The 5,878-nt window shown below is 47.4% G+C and overlaps 1 pseudogene; it reads right to left on the reverse strand.

Annotated features, from left to right (window-relative positions):
• Positions 1-546: 546 nt before the first annotated feature.
• On the reverse strand, positions 547-5,539 carry LOC130198128 (tripartite motif-containing protein 16-like; annotated as a pseudogene).
• Positions 5,540-5,878: the final 339 nt, after the last annotated feature.

The raw sequence follows: 5,878 nt of genomic DNA on the forward strand, positions 1-5,878 counted from the left end.
TTATTGTTGCTGTCAACAGGTACATTTTATTTAGTGTAAGTGGGCGTGACTCCTAAATGACCAACACATTGTGTGACTGTATACGTTATGTTTTTATTTAACCCCACATGCTTTACTTTCTTGTCTGTGCACTTTGATGCATGTATTAAATGTAGAAGTGACTCCACCCGTCTGTGAGTCCTGTGTTTCCGGTCCAGTGGCCTCTGGCCCCAGTGCATTCTGGGTGTTTCCCTGAGGGGAACCAGAGGGTTGGAGCCTCGCTTCCACAGCGACACCGTGAGTCAGGACACAGTGGACCGGAAGAGCAGAAGCACTCAGCTGGGGAGCGCTCACCTCTTTCACATCCCTGGTTCAGACCCTTAAAGGCACAGCACACACCACATGCAGGAAACAGGGTCACACTCGTGACCTCCAGAGGAGCCGACCTCCGGGTTTGAGAAGTGAAGCCGACGCACGGAAAGAACCTGAACGTTACATGAAACCTTCAGTGAAGTCTGGGAGACGTGTTGGACCACCACCTCAGTTATGGAAAAGAACGATGAGAGATTTACTGATTGATTATGATACTTTATTTTATAATGCAACACAGTACATCATGTGTACGTTGATTGGGAAAACAACAACAACATTTAGTCTCACAAATGTATTAATAGAATAATTTGCATGAAGTTCTAAGAACAAAATATCTCCGATAAAGAAGCTCTGGTGCTTTCTCTCTTTAAGACCCATGCAGAGGAAGAGAAACTTAAATTAAAGAATACATCAATAACAATATTCATCAAACATTTAGAGCTCAGAGCATTTTACATTTCCCTGCAGATAAATATGAGTTCAGGTAAACAAAGAGCATCATGAGCAGTGAGAGCCTCCATGACTCAACACACACAGGAAGGAGCGCCACCTACAGGAACTCAGACACCTACACAACAACAAGGAGAAGATGGACAAGTCCCGCCCACAAGGTTTGATTGACAGGTGAAGAAAAGTCTGCTCAGACGATGATGGAAACAAAATAAGTTTAAGACTTAAAACACAGACTTTAACCAGATGTCCCTGAACTCACTTCTGTCTATTTGAGTTTACTGAACTCAGCAGTGTCTCCAGGAGAATAAAACCCAAGTCCAGCATAGAGAGGCTGAGTGAATGTGGTCTGGACTCTGTGGAGGAGAGTCATGGTGTCAGAGACGCTGTAGAAGGACAGAACACCTGCTCTGTGATCCAGGTACACTCCTAATCTGGAGGACTGAGGACCAGAGACGGGAGTTTGGACTTTGTTGTGATAAAATGTAAAACTGTTATTGACACAATGTAACGCCCAAGATTTATTATTGTATCCAAACAGACATTCATCCATGCTCCCTGTTCTGCTGATATTCTTGTATGAGACGGCTACATTAACTCCTCCTCTCCACTCCACCTCCCAGTAACAACGTCCAGTCAGACTCTCTCTACTCAGGACCTGCCAACATGAATAGAACCTGTCTGAGTGACTAGAATAAGACTGTTCTTCACTCATAAATGTTGCTTTTCTGTTCCCATCAGATAATAACAGACGTGTGTTTACTGTGTTTGGATCCAGAGTGATGTCACATGAATACCTTAAGAATCCAGCTCTGGTCTCGGGCTCTGCTTGTGAAGGAGACAGTAAATCGTCCACTTCAGTCACTGCCAGTGAGACGTTTGTCCACTTGTCCCCCAGAACGTCCTGTAGTTTATCTCTGACTTCTGACACAGCCGCCGTCACGTCCTCAAAGTGTCTCAGAGGACGGATATCGATGCCGGACGAGTGTGTCGACTCAGCGTGGTGACAGTGAGGGGTAGTGGAGTAGAAACTGCTTGAGATCCTCTGTGTGTGACAGCAGCTTCAGCTCAGCCTCGTTCCTCTTCAGCTCAGTGATCTCCTGCTCCAGCTTCTCCTGAAGCTCTTGGACTCGACTCACTTCAGTTCTCTGCCGGGATCTGACCTGCTGCTTCACGTCAGAGCTTCTGTTCTCCATGAGCCGGATCAGCTCAGTGAAGATCTTCTCACTGTCCTCCACTGTTTTATCAGCAGAGAGGTTGAGGGCCTCCACCTCCTGATGGAGCAGCTTCAGGTCTTTCTCTCGGTCCTGGATTCTCTGCTGGATGTTGAGTCGACTCCCCTCCAGCTCCCTCTGCCTCTCGGTCCTTTCTGCTGCAGCTGAGACTGTGTCGTGGCCTTTATGTTCATTCACAGAGCAGAGGTAACAGATACACTGCTGATCAGTACGGCAGAACATCTTCATCACCTCTTTATGACGAGAGCAGATGTTCTCCTGGAGCTGGTTGGAGGGCTCCACCAGCTTGTGTTTCTTGAATGGAGGTGCATAATCATGAGGCTGGAGGTGTTTCTCACAGTAAGAAATTAGACACACCAGACAGGACTTGAAGGCCTTCAGTCTCCTCCCAGTGCAGACATCACAGGCCACATCTTCAGCTCCAGCATAGCAGTGATCAGCAGGAGCAGCTTGGAGTCCAGTCTTCTTCAGCTGCTCCACTAGAGCTGCCAACATGGTGTTCTTCAGCAGGACAGGCCTCAGTGTGAAGGTCTGCCTACACTGAGGGCAGCTGAGGAGTTTCTTCCCCTCCTCTTCCTCCCAGTGGGCTTTAATACAGTTCATGCAGTAGCTGTGTCCACAGGGAATAGTCACCGGATCCTTCAGGAGATCTAGACAGATGGAACAAGAGATGGTTTCCCGATCCAGCTGAACTCCTTTCTGCTCCATTTCACCTCTCAGGAGCAACGACTGTCTGAGTTTCACTTCCTCAGAAGCGACTCTGCTTTGACTTCTGATGTGAACAACATGTGACGGTTCAGTGAACGGGGCGTGTCAGCTCTAGTGGGAGGGAACCAGGAAGTGTGTGGACAGAGTGCAGCCACCTGTGTTTGAGAGCAGGAGGAAGAGGGAGGGGCTTATCAAGCTGTACTTCATTCCTGGAGGAGGAGCTGAAAGAGGGAGTGAAAAAAAATTAAACAAAATAATAATCCAAAAACAAAGTTTAGCATCTGAAACATCCCAAAGGATAACAAATGTTTTGTCAGTCTGACTGAGTAGCAGGTTAACGTTAATGAAGCAGATGATCACTTGGAGCACCACTTGATATCAGATGGAGAGCTGCCCACAGGGTGAACCACACGGATGACTGTCCACCTTAAAGTTTATTATTCATTATAAATATATGTGTGTGATTTTAATTGATTTTTGTTGAATCCCAGTAAAACTCTTAAAAACTGAACTATTTAATTTGGTGTTTTTTCCCCACAACAATTGAGCTCTGTAGCTGAACCTGGTGACTAGTCCATAAACCTGAGTTACAATAATTAAAATAGAGCCACAGGTTACACATCTGTAGTCCTAGAACCACACAAATGGACCCATGCTGACCCTTTCAGTCACGTGGGTCGAGGTCACCCAGAGGTCAAAACCCATTACAGTTTTTCTCAATTGCTAAAACACTAAAACCCATTGGTTGAACAAAGTTCTCAGACGCCTGAACTCATTTAGCCAACTGTGCAATAGTCTGTTGTCAATACCGTAAACTATTTCACATGGTAAAACACAATTTGCAGATCTCACTTAGACTTTTCAGCAAAACTCTAAAACATCCTCAGTCTCAAAACACATTCTGCCCTCTAATGCACACGTCATCCATACTGTGAACACAAAGGGCAACGATGAAATACAAAGAGAGAACACACGTCATGGATCAACACAATCACTCTAAATGGATTTAACTCGTATCAAATGATGTGACACAACCAATATAAGCCAGTGGAGAGCAAACAGGTGGTTGAAGGTGGGAAGGAGAAAGTCTGAGAATGGATAGAAGAAACAATGTGAGAGGATGAGGGCAAGTGTGTATGCGAGGTGGGCCACGAGGAGGAAGAGGAGGAGGGCGTATGAGAAGTGGGCGACGAGGAGGAAGAGGAGGAGGGCGTATGCGAGGTGGGCGAAGAGGAGGAGGAGGAGGAGAGGAAGAGGAGGACACAGAGTGTAACCCGTGGCGACCCTGGAGCAGCAGCCAGAGACCAGGTGATGGTCCACAGACGACGAGGGCAGCAGGACTTGGACTCAGCCCGATGTGAGCCGATGTTGTGCGTCGCCATGGTGACGGCGTTCAGGGGGCGGGGTCAGGATGCTCGTCTCGGTGGTCGCACATGTTCTGGACTCCGCTCTCTGCAGCTGCTTCAAAGACACACAAGAGGCTTCTTCCCCCGGCGCCTCAGGAGAGGACATGTTGCTTGTGATGTGGACGAAGTGCTCCGCCCCGGAGACCAGAAGAAGCCCGTTGGTGACATGTTGACTCCCTTCACTGGAGGAGTGTCGACTGCAGGAGGCCCGCAGTGCATTGGAGGCTGGATCATGGACCATGAACTCACCGTGGGGCCTTGAACATCCTGCTTTCTATTGGTTACGCTGACAGGACGGACTGACCAATACATGTTGACTGGTTGCAGCTTCATACCAACAAAGAACAAGAATGACCGTCTGACAGAGACAAAGGACACGCTGTGAGCTGCAGAGTGCAGTCCTGCAACAATAGGGTACAAGGAGGAGGAAGAACAAAAGAAATGCAGAGAGCAAAGCACAGGAGGAAATCTATCAATGTGTAGCGACTCATAAAACATGTTTTCCTTCGTATGAAATTTGATTAAAAATCTACTTCTCCCTGAGAACTATATGTTTTGAACAATGTGTTTTCTATTTATTGGTGTATTGTTTACTGACTGCTAGATAGTGTATATTATATGGATCACTTTGTTCATGATTTGAGAGCAGTGTTTGATTTTGAGCACAGGTAAAACTGTTTTGAGTTACAAGAAATGTGTCTTAGCAATCGAGAAAAACTGAAACACTGGACACAGAGAAACATCCACGTCACTCACAGCCACGCCCCCTTCGTCACGGTCCAAATCCAAATCCACGATCGATCCTGTCCAACAGAAGTCCGTCACGTTTACAAGACAGAGTTCAGGACATGTTCACCCCCGAAAGAAAGAAGAGAAGAAAGAAAAGAGGAACGTGCCCTGACGCACACGGCCACACGACCAGATCACGTGACTCACCGTGTCGCCCTTGTTCATGTTTTGGTTGTTCAAAGTTGGATTCATGTTTCTTTCGGCTCCCCCGCGTTGCGTTCACTCACTGGAAGCTGGGAAGATGCGTTCAAGGTCCAACAGCCGCCTCTCCTCCTCAGGGACAACTTCAATAACAAGAAGAAGAAGGAACACACACACACACACACCGGGCCGAAGATTCGAGGCTGAACTCCTTTCTGCTCCTTTTCACCTCTCAGGAGCAACGACTGTCTGAGTTTCACTTCCTCAGAAGCGACTCTGCTTTGACTTCTGATGTGAACAACATGTGACGGTTCAGTGAACGGGGCGTGTCAGCTCTAGTGGGAGGGAACCAGGAAGTGTGTGGACAGAGTGCAGCCGCCTGTGTTTGAGAGCAGGAGGAAGAGGGAGGGGCTTATCAAGCTGTACTTCATTCCTGGAGGAGGAGCGGCGCTGTGAAAGTGAACTTTGTTCCTCATTTACAGACAAAGACTCTGTTACAACCTGCTCCATGTTTTACATCACCTCACTTTCTTCATTTTAACATATGTATGTGCTACTTAGATGTTGATGATTGCTCCATATTTCTCTACAACTCTTCCTCAAATCCAGTTTGCCTGCTGAGGTTTGTCCCAGTGATTTGTTTGTCCTCCTGAATCAGTTTGCTGCCTGTCATTAAAGCAGCCGAGCAGGCAGAAGCAGTCAGTCAGGAGCCTCTCCCTCACAGAGTCTAACGTTCCCCCGGCTCGCCCTCTGCATGCCTTCATGTTGTTATAAATCTCTCTGCTGCAGACGCCATCT

Source organism: Pseudoliparis swirei, chromosome 8 (genome assembly GCF_029220125.1).
Source record: "Pseudoliparis swirei isolate HS2019 ecotype Mariana Trench chromosome 8, NWPU_hadal_v1, whole genome shotgun sequence".
Taxonomy (NCBI): Eukaryota; Metazoa; Chordata; class Actinopteri; order Perciformes; family Liparidae; genus Pseudoliparis; species Pseudoliparis swirei.